The sequence below is a fragment of the Tachypleus tridentatus genome, unplaced genomic scaffold (assembly GCF_004210375.1).
Source record: "Tachypleus tridentatus isolate NWPU-2018 unplaced genomic scaffold, ASM421037v1 Hic_cluster_2, whole genome shotgun sequence".
Classification (NCBI taxonomy): domain Eukaryota; kingdom Metazoa; phylum Arthropoda; class Merostomata; order Xiphosura; family Limulidae; genus Tachypleus; species Tachypleus tridentatus.
Genome location: NW_027467782.1, coordinates 12,493,037 through 12,515,996, shown reverse-complemented (window position 1 = coordinate 12,515,996; position 22,960 = coordinate 12,493,037). Strand labels below are relative to the sequence as shown.

General features: G+C 33.3%; 1 protein-coding gene across 37 annotated transcripts in view; it reads left to right on the top strand.

The window, feature by feature from the left end:
• LOC143243129 (uncharacterized) overlaps positions 1–20,810 on the top strand; it is a 40,622-nt gene extending 19,812 nt beyond the window's left edge. For 30 of the 37 annotated variants that reach the window (XR_013023981.1, XR_013023979.1, XR_013023944.1 and 27 more), the window contains 2 exons: positions 2,926–3,306; positions 3,621–6,330. The gene's annotated coding sequence lies outside the window, so the exon portion shown is untranslated. Of the gene's footprint in view, positions 1–2,925; positions 3,307–3,620; positions 6,331–6,372; positions 6,603–6,921; positions 8,377–8,801; positions 9,234–13,174; positions 18,010–20,500 lie in introns of those variants that run through there. The other 7 variants (XR_013023951.1, XR_013023943.1, XR_013023964.1 and 4 more) reach the window with 5 other exon arrangements.
• The last annotated feature ends 2,150 nt before the right edge of the window (positions 20,811–22,960 follow it).

Sequence of the window (22,960 nt, the reverse complement as noted above, 5' to 3'; positions counted from 1 at the left end):
ATTGCTTTGATGTTTTGAACTATGAAGTGCTTCTTTATGCTTAGTTTTACACTTCTGGAAACAGCTAAAACCATTTAACTCAATTGGGGATTTTAACACTAGTTAAAAGGTTATAAAATTTGATAATATTGTCATGCTTTTGCTTTTGTGTAAATGATAAAAAATTGATCAGAGAAACCAACTTTAAAACATAATATTTATAAGTAGACTTCAAATAAAACAAGTCAGAACTATTTTTGTGTGTGTGTGTGTTTGGAAAATATTTTATTAATCATTATAAACTTATAACTGCTACAAAGAAACTGTATAACATACTTATTTTTCTGGTTGTGTTAGATGTTGATGTTTTTCAGTTTGAAGAAATCAAGTTTTGTGGAATGTTTTTTTGTTCAGTAACTGAGAAGGATATTTATCTGTGTTTTACATTGTATGTTTTTTTTGTTTGTGGGTTACATTTGTTTTCCACAAAATAGTTTATTGTAACTTATCTGTTTATACCTTTGTTGCTGAGTTTTTGGGAGATAGTTTTCAAGTGCCTTTTGTGTGCAAACTAAACAATTTCCATAAAATCAGTTTATAAGTTATTGGTAAATTTATCCTATTTAATAACACCATTTTTTTGCTTGAGTTGTATATAGAGCAATATTTACATGTTTATGTACACAGTATATTTATTACTTGTTTTGGTTTCTGAAAATATTGGATGGATGAATGGATAGAATACATTAAAAGTTAATTGTATACTTAGTGTTGTTTTGTTAGCTGGTGTTAATTTTTAATGTTTTAAACAGTAATTTGTATGTATTTAAGAGTACTATATTATATGAAACTATGTTGTTTTATCCAATAACAAACAAGCATACTTCAATAAGATGTTGGTTGTTGTTTTTGAAGTTAAGAAATAATAATACAGTTGTTAACAAAATGACTAGTACATAGTTTCCAAAAAATGTTTTGTAGATTGTTTTATTATAGGCTGTGTGTGACTTACAGATATTGCTGTATAGTCACAGTTCTTTGTAGTAACATTTACTATGCAACTCTAGATACATATACTTCTCCCTCAAGTACTTTTGTCAGACATCATTTCATTTGTAGGTCATAAAACGTGATGAATATAATCTACAGCCTTTGTTACTGTTTGTTTTTAACAACTAAAATAAGAAGACAATTTTTATGATATACTATCAAGATGTTCCTCTCATTTGATACTTCTGCTTATAATGACGTAAAATTATTTTTATGGAAGTAAACATTACAACTTTATTCAACATACATTATTATTGTGGCATTATATTTTATTTCATAACATTCAGTTTGAGATGTTTTAAGGATAGTTTGGTACAGCTGTAGCAATGTATCCTTGTCTGATAAATTTTTTAGTGTTCCTCTTTCTTTTGTTCATGCAATCATATGTCCTAATGTGATATTAAGTACAGTGGTTGTGAAGGAAAAAGAAAATTTACTGAATTTTTAACATGATACAGGATATTTGAATATTTTGAGTTATTTGCTTGAATCATTTCATAATGTTCATTATGAAGAATGAGGATTTAACAATCTGGATTAAACAGAAGTTTATTTATACATTGCTATTTATCTTCAGTTAAGACATTTTTACACTTTTCTGTTAGAGATTCCATCTTTTGATTTCCCATCCTATGTTATAATCCTTGTACAAATTTTACAACCCTAGTCATTCCCATTTGGTGATCACGTTTGTATGTATATCTTCCCCTTTAAATAGCTGATTGGCAAATAGCAAGATTTTGCCCCAGCTGTTATTATCTTTGAAGAAAGTTCACTGAATAAAGTAAATTAACATTTTTCCAGGGATATTTTTAGCATGATACAGCCATGTTCTCAAAGCTCTCTTTGCCTTCAATTGTAAATTCAAGAAGGTTTACTGTTAGTAATAGGGATAACACAAGATGAGTCTGTAAAATATTTTATATATCAGTTTTTTTACTTCCAATAAAAAATTTCCTTACAAGAAAACGAGGACAGTTTCACACTATTAACTCATCATCTCTTTTGTATGCCTTTTTCAAGGAGCTTCCATTAATAAAAAATTAACTTCTCATACTGAACCTGTAGCTTAAGGTAGGCATGTTGCTCTCTTTATAATCATGAGGTCCTGTGTAAGTAAGTAATAACACAAAAAGTAATTTAGAATGTATAAGAGTGATATTCAAATGCAAGTAATACCACCCTAACCAACAATGGAATTACAAGAGAATGATTGTCACATGCATTTAAAAAAATTAATGTTATGTGGTAGTTAGTCTTTGGAAATTCTTAAAACTGTTTAACACCTTAAAACTTCCCCTTGTGGAGACTACCAAATAAAACTGATGGTCCAAAGATTTTGAGATGCTTGTTAAAATGTTCTGGGATATTTGTAATCAGTGTGATATATAATGGTCAGGATCGTGTAATTCTGTGATAAAATACTTAAGTCCTGTCTATTGACTTGAAGATCCCTTGCATATTTGGTCTGGCATGGCCAGGTGGTTAAGGCACTCAACTCATAACACGAGAGTCGCGGGTTTGAATCCCCGTCACACCAAACATGCTCACCCTTTCAGTCATGAGGTTGTTATAATGTGAGACTCAATCCCACTATTTGTTGGTAAAATAGTAGCCCGAGAGTTAGTAGTGGGTGGTGATGACTAGTTGCCTTCTATCTAGTCTTGCACTGCTAAATTAGGACTGCTACTTCAGATAGCCCTCAAGTAACTTTGCACAAAATTCAAAACAAACACACAATTTATGCATATTTACTCTTATTTAAAGGAACTTTGTAACTTTGGACAGTGACATACTGGAAAAAAAACCTGTTTTGTTTATTGCTAGTAAATTTTGTTATTTTCGTGCCATTGAAAAATAATTTTCTTTCTTTCTTCTTCTTTGTTTATTTTTCAGAGGTTTCTAAAGAAAATCAAGGAACGATCTTTGTCGCCGAGTGTCTATGAGAAGAAAACAAAGTAGTACTAGTCAGGAAGATTCAGAATTAAGTGAAGGTGTAGTACTAGTCAGGAAGATTCAGAATTAAGTGAAGGTGTAGTACTAGTCAGGAAGATTCAGAATTAAGTGAAGGTGTTAAAATTTGTTTATTTTAATTTAACTACTACATGAAATAAAAGTAGATAACTATCAGTTCTCTTGTGCCTCGCTGGTACAGCGGTAACTCTACAGATTTACAATGTTAAAATTAGTGATTCAATTCCCCTCGGTGGACTCAGCAGATAGCACAATGTGGCTTTGCTATGAGAAAAACACACACGCCAGTTCAATTAGTAAAAGGTAAAAAGATTTTTACCCAATATAGTTATCATAGAAAACTCTAATTCAACATTTTCTAACTCAAAAATACTTTAGAATTGGTTATTTTATCATTTTGTAACATTTTTTAAATAAAAATTGGAAAGAAAATTTAAAAAATGTAAACACTTGTTTGCATACAGCTTTGAGGGGAATCTCTTGTAAATGGTGCAACTTTAAATTATTTTCAAATTTTCATTCCATCCCAAAACATTGGTTTATAGATAAATAAACTATCATACTTTAAATACATAATTAAACATTTTATGTTTCTTTCCTTATTTTTATTATTACAGTTTTTCAATTCCACCCTTTTATAATGTCACAGCATGTAGTCTGAACTACAATGAAGAAAAGCATAAAGAATATAGCTACAAATAAGGTTTGAATGCCATTAGATGGAGCATATTATAAACTGTTTCCATCAGTGTGAAGCAAGTAAAATATTTAAGCAGAGGTCCTCAGAGATGAACAGAGGAATCTTGTGAAAAGTTTAGTAAACATAAAACTAAACTAGAGATCTGATACTTTTATTTTTAGTTTCTTTAGGTGTGTTTCTAATTGTTAAAAGGTGTTTTTTGTATTAAATTATATCTGTTTGAAAGCTATGAAAAGTTTCTCTTACGACCAGACATTAGTTAAATTTAGAGGGTAGTGAAGGTAACACCAATATATTATTTTGATTCAAATCCTTATTTATTTTGTTAGGTTTATTGTATGTAAATAACACAAGTAAAATAACTTGATGAAACTTACATGAATAGATGACAACTGCCTGTTGGAGAAAAACAAGTGTAGATGATAACATTTGGAAAGTCTTCCACCTCTGGTCTTCAAGTGGAAGACTTCAAAATGTCATCCTCTACACTTGTGATTTTACAGCAGTTATCGTCCATTCAACTAAGTTTCATCACAAATACTCTGTTTAAACAAACAATCAAAGAATAGTAAAACAACGTGTTATTTTGTGAAGATAGATTGGTCAAGTCTAAGAATATGGTTAGCAAACATATTTTTAACTACTCTGACCACTTTGGTGGTGATACCTTTGTTAAAGTTCATGATGGTAGGTTATGAATAAATCTTTGTAACAGAAAGAGCCAGAAAATTTGAAAAGTATTAATTACTGAAGAAGGTATACAACAAATCTCAATAAAAAATGTATTTATTTTCATTATGATTGAATATTCATATCTTTTATCAGGCCTGCAAAACTGTGTCAATAAAGCACCAACTATCTGTACAAATGTAGCTGTTCTGTTTTCACAGTTTTCAGAAAATATTTACAGGGTCATCACTGTGACCAGTTGTACTTGGGCACAGTTTATAATTTGTCAAATTAGCTCTTCTGAGCCATTAGGTTTAAATGTTTGTACTTTAGCACAGATGTGACACCATTTAAGAACTTTCATGAAATTGTATTTTGTAAACATGAAAATGTAATTATATAAAGCTGTAGGTTTGAATTTGGGTATTTGTCTGTAGTTTGCACTAAATACTATAAAAGTGATTTGGAAGTCAAGATAATGAAATTTCATATCCAGAAGTACTTAAAATATTATAATTGTAAATTATTCATAGTGAAATGGTAAAACACCCTTTATGTTAAAATGTAAAACTGTGACAGTTATGCTGTACAACATAGTGATTAAATGCTAACAAAGCTTTGTGGAAGCTTAACGATAACCACGATGTCACATTACATTTCCCAGATAAATATTCTTCAAGATTTTAATACATTTCACCATTTCAACTTGTGACTGGTTAGATATCTCACAATAATGTTAATATGATATTTTTATTTAAAAAAAAGTTCAGGATTGGTAATTTTCAATTTTGTTTGTATAAAATACAGCTTTACTATAAAAAATATTGTCTGGTCATTAGTAACTTTAGTGACACAGATTTTATCGTATCATTATTATTTATCTCAGATGCATTGCATGGTATTTTTAAATATTGTAAGTATATATTTTAAAGTGTCTAACAGATTGTATTATTTCTGTATAAAATTGTTCAATATTATTACGTTCTTTATGACAGAGACTTTTTTACTCTGAAAATAATTTATGTTTTGCAATAGTTTATGTCAAACAACCTCATGTTGGATTAAAGTTATTAATGGTATTTATCAAGTTTTGGACTTCGTCATAACGATGACCAGAACAGTTTAAAATAGTTCCAATTTATCTTCTTCATTTTTATGACTTCTAATAGATCAGATATTATTATTTCTTTGTTTTTTCTTGTCACATTTTTGAGGTTTATTTCAATAATAACTTTATATTTTTCATTTATATCTTTGTTATGGATATTTAAATATAAAACTTTGTAATTTCTCAAATGTGTGTCAAAATTCTTTATCATGAAAATTAGGGTTTCCCAGACTGGTTGATATTGATCCCCTTGGTTTGGTGAGACTGTAAAGGGGTGAATAAGGACTTAAGTGTTGATAGGAGGACAGAAAGAACTCCTGTGCTAAAGTTGGCCTATGCATCTAAGTGCTGTATGACTCTCCAAGTTTGTATGTTGTTAAAACTGCAATTAGTCATGTAAATGGTTGGACTTCTGAAGAGACAGAGAAATAGGTTTAATGTTAGAAACTTCAGAGACTCAAACTCTGAACCCTACAGTCCAATATTCATCAGGCAACTTTTAGAGAAAACCTCATTCTTTTTCACATTTTATGTTTCCTAATGATTGCATCATAAAAGTTGATTATATTTTGAAGTTTCACTTCGAATTTATGTTCTAAGAATTTGAGAATCAGTGACCGCTTTATAAATTTCTAAAGGGGTCAACATCTCAAAAGGCTTTAGGAAATCCTGATATTATTTTGATATATTTAGGTGTATGGTATACGACGTACTTGTGCTGTTTATGACCTCCAAGTTCTTATCATTCATGTTCTATGTAAAGTATAAAATCAGTGGCCTTTTTTAATCATTTCAAACCAGTTCATGTGTTTGGTCGAATAAACGTACGACAAAAAATTTGTCATTATCAATTGCTAACTAATTTCTGTGTGTTATGAAAACAATGATTCAGGTCATTCTGAGTCAGACTTAGAAGAACAGCAGTGACACAGCTAATTGCACCAGTGGTAGTATAACTGAGCATGGAGTCGAAGAAGAAGAGTTGAGTGACTACGGTGAGCACAGTGGACTTAGTGTTGAGAGTGTCACGAGCACTGCTGTTGACTGCAATGGAAGACTAGAAGAAAATTTGACTAGTAATAAGGCAGTTCTGCAAAACGGACTTGATTATATTAGCAAAAGGTAATAATTGTTAGCATTGGCAAAAATATACAGTTTCTGAATGAAGTTGCACAAATTCTTGAATGGCTATAAGTAAGCAAACTATAGCAGCAAGCGTGATAGTTAAATTTTCCTAAGACCAAGTTCCGTAGTTCTTAGCTATATTCAGTTGTATAAATGATAATTTATAGAACTGGAAAATTAACTTGATTAATCAATATAATCAATTACCTATGAGTATTTATAAATTATGCCATATAAAATAATTCATTAATTGGAGTTACTGTAAAATCAGTTGATGTTGCAAAAGTAATCAACTGATAAAGTTGATGTTCCCCAGTTTAGTGAAAATGTCGAGAGACCAGTAAATGATAAAGAAAATGATTCTACAATGACAAAACATCAAAACCACTAACCTCTCTGACAATGATGAACAGCTGGAAATACTGGAGAAGAGAATCCAAGTACATGGGAAACAACAAGGAAAGTAGAGAGCTAAAAAACCCTGAGTTCCACACCCAACGAGTAGTGAAAGAAAGGACAAACAGGGATTGCCATCCCAAAACAGACATTACACAGATAAGATAAACAGTAGTGATAAACATTTTATCCTGATACACGAAATCTCAAGATACCTATTATCAGAATATAAATGTAGAGCGAGCCACGAGACAAGCTCAGCCCTATCTTTCCTCAAATAAAATGCTAAGACGATCAATAATCCATATACAACTTTTCTCCAGGGGGAAATGCAACACCGACATACCGCATAAGAGGTAAGACCTGTTGATAAAGAAATTACAAATTAGGTATAATATAAGCAGGACTGTAACAAAAAATCGTTCATAATATAATGAGAAGACAAAAACATCAAACCAAAGAACGTCAAGAGAGGAAAGGAACCAAACCACAAAGCATTTTAAACCATACTTTGCTAATGTCAAGTCAAACGGAATATTAAAGGAAGATTCAAGATGACCCAACCATCTGGCCTTGAGAAGATTCGTTTGAGCTTTACTAATCTGAGAGTAACGTCTCCATCACAGCAAGAGCAGTACCAATGGAAGAAGGCCAGATGTAAAGATGTTGACATCATGTGTATGGCAACACAAGTTCAACAGGAACATCATGAGATAACTAGATACTTTGAAGCGTGTTAAAAATAAAAAACGAAACATTCTCAGTGGTCAAGGTATGCAGCAGAAGAAACAATTGGCAATCATAACACGAACCTTGATGAAACTAAACAGAATCTAATTTTAATACAAAGGGTAAAATCACATTTTTAACAAAAAGTATAAATCGTTGGTTATTCGTAGAATTGCTATAAATGTATCCAAAAACAAAATATTAGGTACAGTAAAAAGTACGTAAACAAGTAAAGTGATAGTGTAGATGGACAGTGTTTAAAACGATTTAAATCATTACGTTGATTAGCAAATTTATTTCGTTTTACATATACCTCATAGAAATTTTACGAATAACTACCATTCCATATGTTTTATTTCCTATTTTACAAGGGTATGATCTCTAAAAAACAAACAGATGTAGTCATTACGTTTTATTTTACTCACTAGATAGCAGGTCACACATTATGAGAGAAGATTTTCGACCTCTGTTTTGATCAAAATCACAAAAAACAGTTACTAAATCATTAAGAAGTTATCGAGTAATAACGACATCTGGTCTTGTTTCACAGCTGGAAGTGTTTGTTGTTAAGCGCAAAGTGTCGCAGTGCAGTATCTGTACTCTGTCCAACACAAAAATCGAATAAATTAATATTTTAAACCTCAGATATAACGGTTAGCCTCCAGAGCTTTGCTTGAAAAAATATAGGGTTATATGTTTTGTCCATTGACGGAGGTCTCTAATCCCAAATTTTAAGTGGATAGCCACACCGTCATCCCATCAGAGATGGCATTTGATTGGCTAATTAAGCAAAGTTCTAATAAACTTTCCACCGTATTTACTGAAGAGAACTTAACCTCGGATTTTGCGTTGTAAGTCTGTAATTTTACCACTAACCCACCAAGGGACCTTGTAAAGAATGTTTATTTGCAATACTTTCACAAAAGAAAATCTTGAAAGAACATTTAATTTTTATCTGTTGTTATAAATATTAGTTGAATGCATGTATTATATTTCTCGCTGGATAGAAGACAAATATGAGGTTTATAAGGCTAAAATTTGTCGTTCCAGTCCCCTCCATGAACACAGAATAGATAGCCTACTGTATAGCTCTGCGATTACCAAGAAATAACTACAATAGTAGCAATAATAATACCACTATAATATATTCACGTGTCTGGGCTTCAGATTTCTCGTTCTAGTTGGTGCGACCTCTACGCCAAAGTATTTTTTATTGTATTGTTGATATGCGTCTCAGAATAAAGGCCTTGGAGCCTATTTGTAGTTAGGAGTGAATTATCACAATGGACAGTATGCCAAGAGTTACTTTAGTGCCTGAAAAATATCCATAAACACCAGCAAATAGAAACTATTTTAAACACTTGTGTTGTTGAGCACTACTGCAGGTAGGCGGCGCCAGTAAACACATCACGAAGCTTTTCTGTGGTGCATGTATATCAGGCTTAGAAGGTGCGAGAGAGACTGCCGAATAAAGAACAACTATGGACAAACGTCATCACAAGGGTAGGAAATCTAGTGTTCTGTGTCCACCACAACAGGTGATACACGAGTGAGGTTTATTAATCTCATGTCCTGGCCTGACATAAATTTTTAAAACAAATGATTTTCTTAATGTTAAGTAACTCCCCCCAGTGGCATAGGCGTACGTCTGGGTATAATACCATACATGGGATTTTATGTTTTTTAACCTTTTTGTTCTCATTTCCTTCTACTTATTTGTTTCAACAAAACGTGAATTGAAGGACGTAGAAGTTTTGTTTGTTTCTAAATTTTGCGCAAAGCTATTCGAGGGCTATCTGCGCTAGCCGTCCGTAATTGTGCAGTGTAAGAATAGAGGGAAGGCAGCAAGCCCACACGGCTGTAAGGGTTAGTATATTTGGTGCGACGGGGATTCGAACCCGTGGTTTACAAGTCGAACGCCTTAACCCACCTGGCTATGCCGGACCTTATAGAGATTTTCTTTTCAACTGAAGTAAGTTGATATGAGCCAGTAAGTTCCGTTTGAAAACATTTAGTTAAGTATAATGGTGAAAGTTTCTTATTCCTGTCTTGAACTTGTACTTCGTGTTTTATAATTAATTTGTGACTCTACTGTTATCATGCAGTACATGTAAAATGACTCTTTGACATCACATTTGTTTGGAACGAAAGTTCACAAGCGTTTTTGTGGCATAGTTTGTCATCTTACGGAAGATATTTCTTAGCGTAAAAAATGATTGAGGAAACCAGTCTTCCCAGTAGCACGGTGGTATGTATGTGGACTTACAATGCTTGAAAACAAGTTTAGATACTAAATGTGTGCTAAACACAGATAGCCCCTTTCCGGAGCTTCTCAGTTAATAAGAAAGAACAAATTGAACTGTTCCCTTGCAGTGGCGTATAACGAAAATCCTAAAATTCCAATTTCAACATCAATAAATGTTACCGTACTTTAAATAACGGAGTCTAACAAATAAAAGATATGTTTTCTTTCTACTTTTAGAATATTTAGAGGTCTTCCCCAACTCACTGTGTGGGTATGCAACTGATGACCACATGCCAGGGTCATACAATTAATAGGGAGGACACTATACGGACCCTAAGCCATAAAAGTATAGTACCACGCATACCCACATAGCTGTTGGGTTTTACCCCACTTGAAACATTAAGCAAAAGAACGTCTTAATATATGATTTACTACTAAATAACACAATGGTGTAAACTAAGTTTATAGGCCAATTTCTATTTTACAAACACTTTTAATTGACTAAAGTGTCACGTTATTTGATAAAAATAATTTTTTTTGTTTTATTATTTACTTTTTATTAGTTTAGGTGTATGATGTCACCCTTATAGTGTTTTCAATAGATAAATAATTTATGTACAACTTGAAAACACTATAAGGGTGACATCATACACCTAAACTGCCCTGACATCTAGTGAAATGTGAATTACATTCAGTAAATAAGATTATTAATTATTAGAACATGAGCTGTTAAATTATTGTGTGGACATTTGTTATTTATTTTATTTCTACAAATAACTTTAATAATATGATAAAAGTATAAAAGTAATATATTTTAAATATCATTTTATGTTTATTTGTCTTTCTGAATTATTTACTATAATATATGAAAAATACTATTAAGCACAATCTACATTACATAAACTAAATGTGTATATTCTTACTGGTTGAAGTATAATATTTATAATTGGTTAAAGATGTAATATTGAAGACATTTTACAATGTTATTCATTGTGACCAACACTTGTTTTAAAAAGTACAGTTTTCTTTCATTGTTTATTGTTTAACTATATGGTGTAATAAGCAACATTGACCACGATATAATATTTCACATTGTTCGTATGTCATTTGAATAAATGGGAAGAGAAACATAGTGTTCTAATTAGTAGTTTTAAAATCTAAAATACATTATTATACTTGTGTTGTGAATTGTTTGCATATTTCTTTTATCAGTCAGTAAGTAAAATACCACTGGTATTGTTATTTGAACAATAAACAGAGATGCGAGGAATGTGAAAAAAGTATTACCTCTTGTCTATTGTTGGCTTTGTTCTTTCGAGGACTAGCCTGCAATGTGAGAAAGACACAGATGAACTGTACAAAGAGATGGGTCGATATGCAAATAATTAAACGTGTTAAAAGATAGAAATAAATACAGTTTCATAATATCTTATTATAAATGAAGCTGAAAGTTCATTCTCAATCCCATATCTAAAGGTTTTCTTGATAATTTGTATAGTAAAACTACTTACACTTATGAAATACTATTTAATAGTGGTATAGATATGTCTCGTACACAATGATTTTTTTAAAGATAAATTTAAGTATGGGATTTGATATAACTAGATTATGAGACATTAAAGTTCTTAATATAATTGTAAAATGATACTAAATGCATAATGAAAAATATTTGAAAATACAGAGAATTTACAATATAAATCATCTAAGACTAGAGGGTTTGTTTGTTTGTTTTTGAATTTCGCACAAAGCTACTCGAGGGCTATCTGTGCTAGCCGTCCCTAATTTAGCAGTGTAAAAATAGAGGGAAGGCAGCTACTCATCACTACCCACCGCCAACTCTTAGGCTATTCTTTTACCAACGAATAGTGGGATTGACCGTCACTATATACAACCCCACGGCTGGGAGGGCGAGCATGTTTTAGCGCGACGCGGGCACGAACCCGCGACCCTCGGATTATGAGTCACACGCCTTACGCGCTCGGCCATGCCAGGCCTTAAGACTAGAGGGAAAACAGGTAGTCATCACTACCCACCGCCAACCCTTGAGCTACTCCTTTACCAATGAATAGTGGGATTGACTGTAACATTATAATGCCCCCACGGCTGAAAAAGCAAGCATGTATTGGTGCGAGTGGGATTCGAACTCGCGACCCTCAGAACGCCTTAACCCATCTGGCCATGTCGGGCCCTTTTATTGATAAGCAGAAAACAACGTTTCTACCTTCTTAAGTTATCTTTGTTAACCTGACGATGACCTCGGAACGTTGTTTTCTCCTTATCAATAAAAGTATTAATACCCATACCAGCCGTTCTGAGATACATTTTTATTTCAAGTGGGGTTTCCGTCATGAAGATTTTTTTTTTCTGTTGCGAAAGAAAGAAATACATTTGTATAATTTCGGTGTATGAAAACTATAAAAACAATAAATAAAATAATAAAGACATTTTTGTTTTTTCTTAATAATTTGCTAAACTGCAATTCAACAAACATAACATATTCTTCAGAATATTGGTTAAATTGTGGTGAATTATATATTGGTGAAGCAAATCGTTTAAAATTAAAGATAAATTTATACAAACTCGTCATACGTAAGGTCCCCAAAACAAGGAGCATTTCATACTTACAAACATTTTAATGAAAGTATTTTGAGAAAATTTTAAATTCAGAAAGAATCCTGTTTTTCACGTTTCCAATCTTTTGTCCCGGTATAGCCAGGTGGTTAAGACGTTTGACTCGTAGTCTGATGATCGCGGGTTCGAATCCTAGTCGCACCAACATCCTCGCTTTTTCACCCGTGGGAGCGTTATAATGTGACGGTCAATCCCACTATTCGTTGGAAAAGAGTAGCCCAAGAGTTGGCGGTGGGTAGTGACGACTAGTTGCCTTTCCTCCTGTCTTACGCTGCTAAATCAGGAACGGCGGGCGCACATAGCTTTCGCGTAGGTTTTTCGCGAAATTTAAAAACAAACAATAAAAGTGTTAATAGCCATGCCAGCTGCTCCCTGTTGTTATTTCTTATGGGCTTATTTAATAATTTATTTAAATTGTTGTGTTTGCTTCTTGATAAATAATTTTATTATGCTTAGATTATTATTTACTGTGTGTTTGTATTACATGTGTTTTGGATATATGCAGAGTGTCCCAAAAACATGTATACACACTTTAAATGATTATAACTCAAACTTTCTTATTTTACAGATACAACGGATTTGAAGTAATGGAAGAAGTAAAACTAAGCTTTGATAAAAGGAAAGTTATCTTAAAGTGTTACTGGAAGTGTGAGAACGTAGCTGAAGTGTAAAGACGGTTTTAGAAAGGAATTTCAAACATATCCACTCACCATTACTCGTATTAGAGACACGTTTCAAGCAAATGGAACTGTTCAAGACGTCCATAAAGGGCATTCTGGAAGCTTGCAGTCGTCCACCAGTTCCACACGAGAAGCAGAGCTGTGGGAAAGTCTCCACCGATCTCCAAGAAAATCTATTCGGCAAACAGGAATCCCAAAATCGAGCGTCCATCGCATATTGAAGCACGCTCATTGGAAAAGTTTTATTCCAGCATTAGTCCACACCCTCAATGAAGATGATTCTGACTGGATTTGGTGAGTGGTACCTGACAAAAACTGTAGAGGATGCACAGCTTCCAAAAAAGATTGTCTGTAGCGATGAGGCCGCATTCAAGTTAAGTGGCTCAGTTAATCGCCACAATTGCACCTACTGGGCTCATCAGAACCCGCCTGTTACGGTTGAACACCACGTAAACTTACCACTGGTTAACAGTGTGGTGTGGATTATCAGCGTTGGGCATAACTAGACCATTTTTTTTTTCGAAAACACAAACACTGGTCTCGTTTATTTGAACTTGTTGCAAGAATCTAGCGTGTCACGCATTCGAGAGCAATTTGGAGATGAGGAGTTTTTTTTTTCCAGCAAGATGGAGCACCTCCCCACTACCATCGTAATGTGAGGGCCTATCTTGACAAAACTTTGCCGAACAGATGGATTGGGCCAAGAGGTAGCAGTGAATTACCCCCCCGTTCACCAGACCTAACATCTCTGGACTTTTTTTTTATGGGGATACGTCAAAGATAAGGTTTGTAACACAAAACCTGCAAACATCAATGAACTGAGAGAAGCAGTTGAAAGAGAATGCGCCCAAGTACCAAATAAAATGATTCGTTAAATCTCACCGCGCTATCAGCGGTGCCCGGATCAGAACGGTCATCAGTTCGAACACCTGCGATAACTCAAAAGATTCTACAGTTGTCTTCTTAAACTTGGATTATAAAACCTAGATATATCTTAATAAACATTGTATTTATAATCACTCAAGTGTGTATACATATTTTGGGACACCCTGTACACACACGTATCTATTACTGCGGACGATTCACTCTCTCTCGTCGTTTGGGTATTAATATATACCCAGAAGGGTCAAGTGCACTTGGCCTCTTCCTTTTCTTTGTTTATCTGAACTGTTTAATGTGTCAATAAATATTACATGAGAGCCAGAGTAACCCGCACTTGCTCAGGCCCCTATCAGTGCAATGTTCATGCATCATTCACCAATGTATTTGGTAAGAACATATCATTTCTCTTTTTTTATATGCAAAAACATAGAAATATGTAAAATATTTTCTCAACCCAAACGAGCCGTTTTTGCATATAAATTTCTCAACAAGTGGGTTTCTCGACATCACTGATATCATTTCTCTTTACAGTTCCATCAATCGCACTTCCATAATAGGGGATCAGCTAAAAATATTTACGTAAATTACCTTTCAATGTTTATTTTCAAGTTCCTCACTAATGTGATGTTTAGTTCATAGGTGGCCTGTTTTTATTTTATTTCTTTAATTATTAGTTATTAATCTAATGTATACCGGCTCGACATGGCCAAGCGTGTTGAGGCGTTCGACCCGTAATCCGAAGGTTGCGGGTTCGAATCCCGGTCGTACCAACATCCTCGCTCTTTCAGCCGTGGGGGGCGTTATAATGTATCAGTCAATCCCACTATTCGTTGGTAAAAGAGTAGCCCAAGAGTTGGCGGTGGGTGGTGATAACGGGCTGCCTTCCCTCTAGTCTTACACTACTAAATTAGGGACGGCTAGCGCAGATAACTCTTGAGTAGCTTTGCGCGAATATTCAATCTATCGATCTCACATAATAGTTCATTTTTTCTCCAATTTTTATCAAAATGTTTTATTGTTCTTCGTAGCAGTCTATCTACTATTATTGACATGTTTGAATATTTATGCATAAACTTTGGTGACGCAGATCTAGGTATTTTATACCATCGTGAGTAATGTATTTTGTGTTGTCACTACGGGTAATTTCCGTTATGATTTGGTTTGTTTTGAATATCGCGCAAAGCTGCACGGGGGCCATCTACCCTAGCCCTCCCTAATTTTGCAGTGTAAGACTAGAGGGAAGGCAGCTAGTCATCACCACCTACCGCCAACTCTTGGGCTACTCTTTTATCACTAAATAGTGGGAGTGGCTACCACATATAACGCTCACAAGGTTAAAAAGGTGAACAAGTTAGGTGGGGCGGAGATTCGAACCCACGATTGCGAGTCTAGCGTCCTTTACAGTAAATGCCCGGCACAGCCAGGTGGGTTAAGGCGTTCGACTCATAATATGAGGGTCGCGGGTTCGAATCCCCGTCGCTCCAAACATTCTCACCCTTTCAGCCGTGGTAGCGTATTATATGACGATGAATCCCACTATTCGTTGGTAAAGAGTAAACCCAAGAGCTTACACTACTAAATTAGTAACAGCTAACGCAGGTAGCCCTCATGTAGTTTTGCGCGAAATTTCAAAACAAACAAACCTTCACAGTAAGGCTGTCAATTTTTCATCCCGAGTTCATGATCTGTATTTTTATTTTTTATACACGCATCGCGATTTTGAATTTTTTAACCAACTTTCGTTAATTGTTATTTAGCGCTAATTTAACCACCTAAATACGTTTGATGTAATTTACAACGTTACTACTATTTATATATGCAAATATAATTTGAACCATCATAAAATATATTTATCTGTACATTCAAAGTTGCTGCTAAACCAGTTTTTCCTATAGTCTTAGAATTAAGTATAATAACATATAAAAATTATATTCTATGAACATTAATTGCTTATGAAGAACGTTCCTTTAAACAAGCATGAAAAAAAAAACAGATACGTGAACTCCGACACAGTCAGTGTACAACAAAAGATGGTTTATTGATAAATAAGCACGAAACTACACAATGAATCATCTGTGCTCCGCCCACCACGTACATCTAGATTTATAAGTGTGAAGACATGCCGTTGTACCGCTGGAGAGATATAAAAGATGGACTTCACATGTTTATTGTCCTTGTTGACAGTCCTTAAGTCTGTCGAGCCCCGCGGACTCCCTTTTGCGAAGGTTACGGTGACATGCTTACTTCATTGCTTTGACAGTATTAAAAACATCGTGTTGTTCATATATTTTACTAATCGTTTCAAATATCTCATTTTCATAGTTCCTCTATTTCTTCGTGAGAATTAATTAAACATGTAATATATATAATATTTGTTTGTTTGTTTTCCACAAGTTGTAAAGGCCAACACGTTGTCCAAACTTGATACATTCATCCTGCACCATTTTACCATTACTTGTACTTTAGTTTTATATTCATTAACAATTTTCACGACTTACCAGATGCTATTGAAATTCAAAATTAACCTTTGCTGTTTCATTTTACTACACAGAAATACAAAATTACTTATGGGCCTATTATTTAAGAAATGGAAGGTTTACTCAGGACACAATTAAATGGAAAGAAAAAAAGACAGATATAGATAGAACCTTGTTTGGCTTGATGAAATCAGTAAATGGACTGGCGATTAGAAGCTTGAACTAGGAAAATAATTTTATGCGGGAATAGAGAACAGTAGAAAAACATGATCCTCCGTCCACCTTCTAAACTGGTGAAGACACAATGATTATTCCATTTTAGAATATTTTATGGACGATGTCATTTATAGAAATGATAAATGAGTTAAGTTTTTTTTTCAATTTTTATTCTCTCCCACATTCTGAAATTACAATAGAAAACATAGAAAATTAAACTACTTTTATCAGTTATGAAACCTAATCATAAACAATTTTGAATTTTATCTAAAGTTTAACATAATCTAGCACAAGATGGCGGAGTATGCTGATAATAAAACTTTTTTTTCTCTTTCTTTATTGTTATAATTGTTTATTTTTAAAGCACAAAATTAGACCGTTTGAACCACGCAATTAATAATATTTTTACCAAGATAACCACGACGAAAGACCTAAAGCTTTTTTTTTTTCAAACTTATTGTTTGTTTGAATAGATTTAAGCAAAGAGGTACCAAATGGGCTCTCTGTGCTCCGCCCACCACGGGTATCGAAACCCTATTTTTTATATTTTTTTTATTTGTTTTAAATTTCGCGCAAAGCTACACGAGGGCTACCTGCGCTAGCCGTCCTTAATTTAGCAGTGTATGACCAGAGGGAAGGCAGTTAGTCATCACCGCCAACGCTTGGGCTACTGTTTACAAACAAATAGTGGGATTGACCGTTACATTATAACGCCCCTACCGCTGAAAAGGCGAACATGTTTAATGTGACGAGGATTTGAACACGCAATCCTCAGACTTGCGATGTGAGTCAGCAGACATTCCGCTGTGCCACTCGTGGGGGATGATGAAATTAATTATTATAAACTTTCAAATGTACATTATTTATTGATATTTCTAGATAAAAACTCTAATGTATTTTGTGTAATATTTTTGATAAAAACATCAGATCACGTAGACTTTAATTTTTTCAACATGAATTACTGTTTGTTGCTATAATTTCTAATTTACATGTTTATAACAATTTAATTTTATTATATGCATACGTACTGATATATCTTCAACCCTTCTGTATAAGAAAACACAGGATCGAACCTCGGTCATGACAAAAACTAGTCCTTAGTAGGAGTATCCTGACAACGGCATCCTGACGAAATGATTTAGTATTTAGTAAGTTTTATTATTTAGGTACACTAATAAAAAATTAGATGTATAATAATAATTAAATTTTAGGTAATCATACAAGGTAGTATTTTTCTCGCCTTCTACTGGAATAAATCAGAAAGAAAAATAATGATAAAATATTTTATAACCTTTTAAAAATTATAGTTAAATCACTAGTTTCCCGCCATCTGCCGGAATAAATGAAAAAGAAGAGTAATTATAAAGTATTTTATAACATTTTAAAAATTGTAGTTAAATCACGAAAACTTACACGTCACATGAACATGTTTTTATTTTATACCTCTTTAAAATTATCTTCAGTTTCTAGATTTAAAAAATCGAAATTTTATTTTTGGGAACCAAGTTTCTTTCTCTACACTGTAAATTAGACATTTATTCACTTTCGAATGGAAACAAAAATTAGTAAATCATAAATATCGCAAAAACGAAAAACAATTCCAGAATTATATTATACTGAAACTCTTCCCAATTTGATTGCAAGGAATGAAATAAGATAGAATACGGTATCAAAAGCTAAGACGAAATGAATTTTCCTTAATAAGAGAACTTCAAAAGTTTCCGATAGAGGGCAGCAGTCCCACTGGTCATATTCTAAAATGTACGTTTGTTTGTTCGGAATTTCGCGCAAAAGTACGCCAGTATTGTCTACGCTAACTGTCCCGAATTTAGCAATGAAACACAGCTAGGGAAGGTATCAAGTTATCACTACCCATCGCCAGCTTTTACTTACTTTTTTACCAACGAGTAATGAAATTGAGTATAACATTATAGTGTCCCCATTATAATGGCTGAAAAGGGCAAGCATGTTTGGCTGGGACGAGATTTCGAGCTCGTGAACTTCACATAAGGAGCCACGTGCTCTAACTTCCTCGCCATCATTTTAATACATTTTACAATTATTAGACTCCATAACATGTTCCATACGGAAGTGAAAATGCACAACCGGTGTGTATGGTATTAAAAGTTTCATTTTCAATTTTTGGGTAAGAATACTTTTTTTTAAAATATCAGTTCCCATAAAACGTGATATTAATAACCAATGACTGAAATAGATAGCTCAGTAATTTTATTGTGTTCTTGGAGTTAGCTCAGAAGTTCTTTTGTAATCCTTCATGAAACTAAATGAAAAGTTTTGCTATATTCTCCAATTAGGTTTGCTTGTTTTGAATTTTCACGCAAAGCTACACGAGGGCTATCTGCGCTAGTTATTCTTAATTTAGCAGTGTAAGACTAGAGGGAAGGCAGCTAGTCATCAACACCCACCGCCAACTCTTGGGCTACTCTTTTACCAACGAATAGTGGGATTGACGGTCACTTTATAACGCTCCCACGGCTGAAAAGGCTAGCATATTTGGTACGACGGGGATGCGAACCCGTGACCCTCAGATTACGAGTCGAACGCCATAACCTGCCTAGCCATGCCGGGGCCCTCCAATCAGGTTAGACGTTTCTCTCTAAACAATATTAACTAACACTTACTGTCTACCCCAAAGTAAAACTCTACCAAACTGTATCTGATGCTGTTAGAATGAGCCGTGTTGAAATTATAGAAATAAATTTATCTGCCAAATGTCTACTTTACTTTTGTAAGTTTCTAGAAAATATATCTGGAGGAATCAATAAAGAATAATGTTGACGCAATTGGCTGTTTACAATCTGGTTGTTTACAATTTGGCTGTTTACAATCTGGTTGTTTGGTAAAATTTGTTTTGAAAAAACAACAACAAAGTAATTAGTCTCCTGATTAAGTTATTGTTATTTTCTTTGTAAACGAGCATTATGGTTGTAGTTCATTCCAAAGCATAACGTAATTAAAGAAACTTTCTCGTAACAAAACAAACAGCAGATGGTTGAATTACGCTTCGGATAATGACAGAAACTTTCACAGACGCATCATATTTTTGGAAACTTGACATTCCCACACGTTAGTTAATTAAGATACAATAAACTTTAGAGAGTTTAAAAGTAGAACAAATAATGTGCTGCAGAAAGATTATGATTGGGTGAACTAATCTCCACGTATTTATTGATGTTGATGACGTCTTTACAGGGTATGAGTGTATAAGTTTCAGAATGAAGCTATTATAGTCTCTGAGCATGCTAACATTCACAAAGATTGGATGTTGTCTTTATAGTTTTCCATCTCAATTTCTGTGGTCCTCTCTTCTATCATATGTGCTAAATCTTGATATCCTACATTGAGTGACGGGATTCGAACCTTCAACTTGCACATTGTGAGTTGAGAGCCACAATCATCAGTCCATGACAGCCCTTGATGCAAAACCAATCGTAATCAAATCACTAACTTGTATCGTGAGAAACTTGATGATTATTTAACCTGTTATTTATTTTCGTCAGCTTTTTCTATGTTCTAATTGACCGACTTACTGAAACAGTTATGTGGAACTTGAGAACAAATCGTTGTTGTTAACTCTACCCTTAGCAACAACTCATGCTTGGTTTGTTTCTCTGTAAGGTCGTTTATTCTCGACAAGAAAACCATGACGTCATGAGTTAAACAACTTTGACAGACTGCTGCACGTGGGATTTGGTGCCGGTTTTGATGCCCAGTGGCCTAAGGAGGACAGTGAAAAAAAAAAGGATTGAAGCAAACAGCAGACACAGAAACAGTAGATATGCAAGTAAGGATCGTCCGGAGTTGCTGTTGAAAACCTGGAATGTTTCTAGTTTGTGACTTAAACTTATTTATTATTATATGACGAGCTTTTCAAATAAAAAGTGCTAAAATTGTTCAAAGTTAACCCAGTCTCAGTGATACCCATAATATCAAAATCATCAGCTTTTCCCAGATAGGTATTGATAGATAAAATAATAAACTAATTGGTTGGAACAGGTCCATCTCACATGGGATCTTTTCATGATGTTGGAGTAAAATAGATGCCTCTGTTCTCATTAATTACAGTTGCAGAAGGTTCTGTCTCTGCTTCTAGAGGTGAGAGTGGGAGACTTTGTCCAAAAAATATAAAATACATTAAAATTACTCTACTTTTCTTTCTAGAATGATTTCAAATTGTAATATGAAACTATACTCATAACAGTATACATCCATTTACAATTAAACTTTACTTTTCTCCCCGTTTGACTACCCTTTGAACTGTAACTACTATTCGTGCCATTATAAGTTGCATCACTCAATATGCACGTAGCTCTCATTATGTTATTGAATTACACTACCCATGAACTACTTACTACCTAGTTGCTTGCATTCTTGTCTTGTAAAACATTTTTATTACATTATTATTATTTATTTCACCTAATCTAATCTTAACTAACCTTACAAAATCCCTATTTTTACATTTTAATTACCTTTAGAGTATTGAATAAAGAATAAACAGGAAAAACAAGAAATAAAGTACTTACCCAATTAATTTTTTTTCTTGGTGTCAAATGTTGAGAACACTTAAGCATATTTTTATAGTAATGATTGCAATGTACGAAATATTTTGTTAATTAACGAATACAAAGAACATAGACTAATAACATGCAAAAGGAAGATAAGTTTCTCAAACAATTACAATATTTCTGGCTTTCTAACTATGCAACAAAAGCTGTTACAAATTCACCCAAGTTACCTGTCATGATTCCGATGGTAACAAATGTTGTATTGTAAGAGAAACTGACACTTGTCTGTAACTTAATACAAAATGTCATAGAATAGATCAAACCTTGATATTCTATTAGTTACAGGTAAAATGTAAAAAACAACTATTAACAAAAAGAGGATGTGACAGGTGGGTGCAGTAAGAGGGGTCTGATATTCTATGACAGCTTTGTAACCATACAAAATTGAAAATTATGAAAAATTATGTTTTGTCTGAGCAATCAAGATTTTATAGTGAGTAACTTTAATTTTGTACTTTATGAATGTGTGATGGATAAAACAGATGAGAAAAGATGTCTAGAAAAAGTGTCACACTCGGAGAAACACAGTATTTTTTAAATATTGCCCTGCAAAATTAAGATTATAAAACTTAAAGTATTAAAATATAGATTATTAGTTGAAACTTTACACTCTGTTAATTCATTTAATGATGTCAAAAAAGTTCATTAATAAATTGTGAACATAAGACACTAAAACTTTGTTTCATGCACAGTAAAGGATACCCAGGGCAAAAGGGTTAAATCTCAAATTCATATTAACAAATTAAAAAATAGAAGTTTATCTAAAACAAACAAGTAGAAACAATAGAAATCAAACACAAGTTAAAAGTGATATTAATTTGTGATCAGTCATGGTCCAAAGTTTGTTACATGAAGAATGATTTAAAAAACACATGTCTATACAATAGAATGCCAACTGAGAAAGTTAGCATAGTGCTAGAGTGGCAGAAGTAGTTAGCAATGCCAGTAATAAATGACACAATATGATTGATGGAGGGTGGTCACATGATCAGCACATGTTCTGAAATGGTAAGAAAATAAAGGAGTAGAAAAGACTGGTGCACTGATAGCAAACATTTTTATAGCAATGCTTAAAGGGCAAACCAGGACTGAAATAGCTTTGGGTGAGAGGAAGTAATGTTGTTTTGGAAAAAGACATCAGTAGAAAAAGATGTTGCAATGGTATAGAGTAATTTGCCACTACAACCAGAATAGAACAAAAAAAATAATACTTTGACAATCACAGAAATCCAAAAGGTGATTTTTAAATTACTGAAATACAAAGTTGATAACTTACCACACAGTAAATGAATATGTGTGAGGCTAGGACTTGAAATTAATGTTAATGAACAATACAATATATAAATTCAGAATAATAAATATTTCAATGAATAAATGAATCAGGAGTAAAAAAGCAACAGACGTAATCACAAAATCACTAACAACAATTAGTAATAATCAGTAATAATATTCTTCATCAATATCTTGTGAACTAACTTGTGAAAGCTCAATGTAAGATTTTCATTCACTTGTT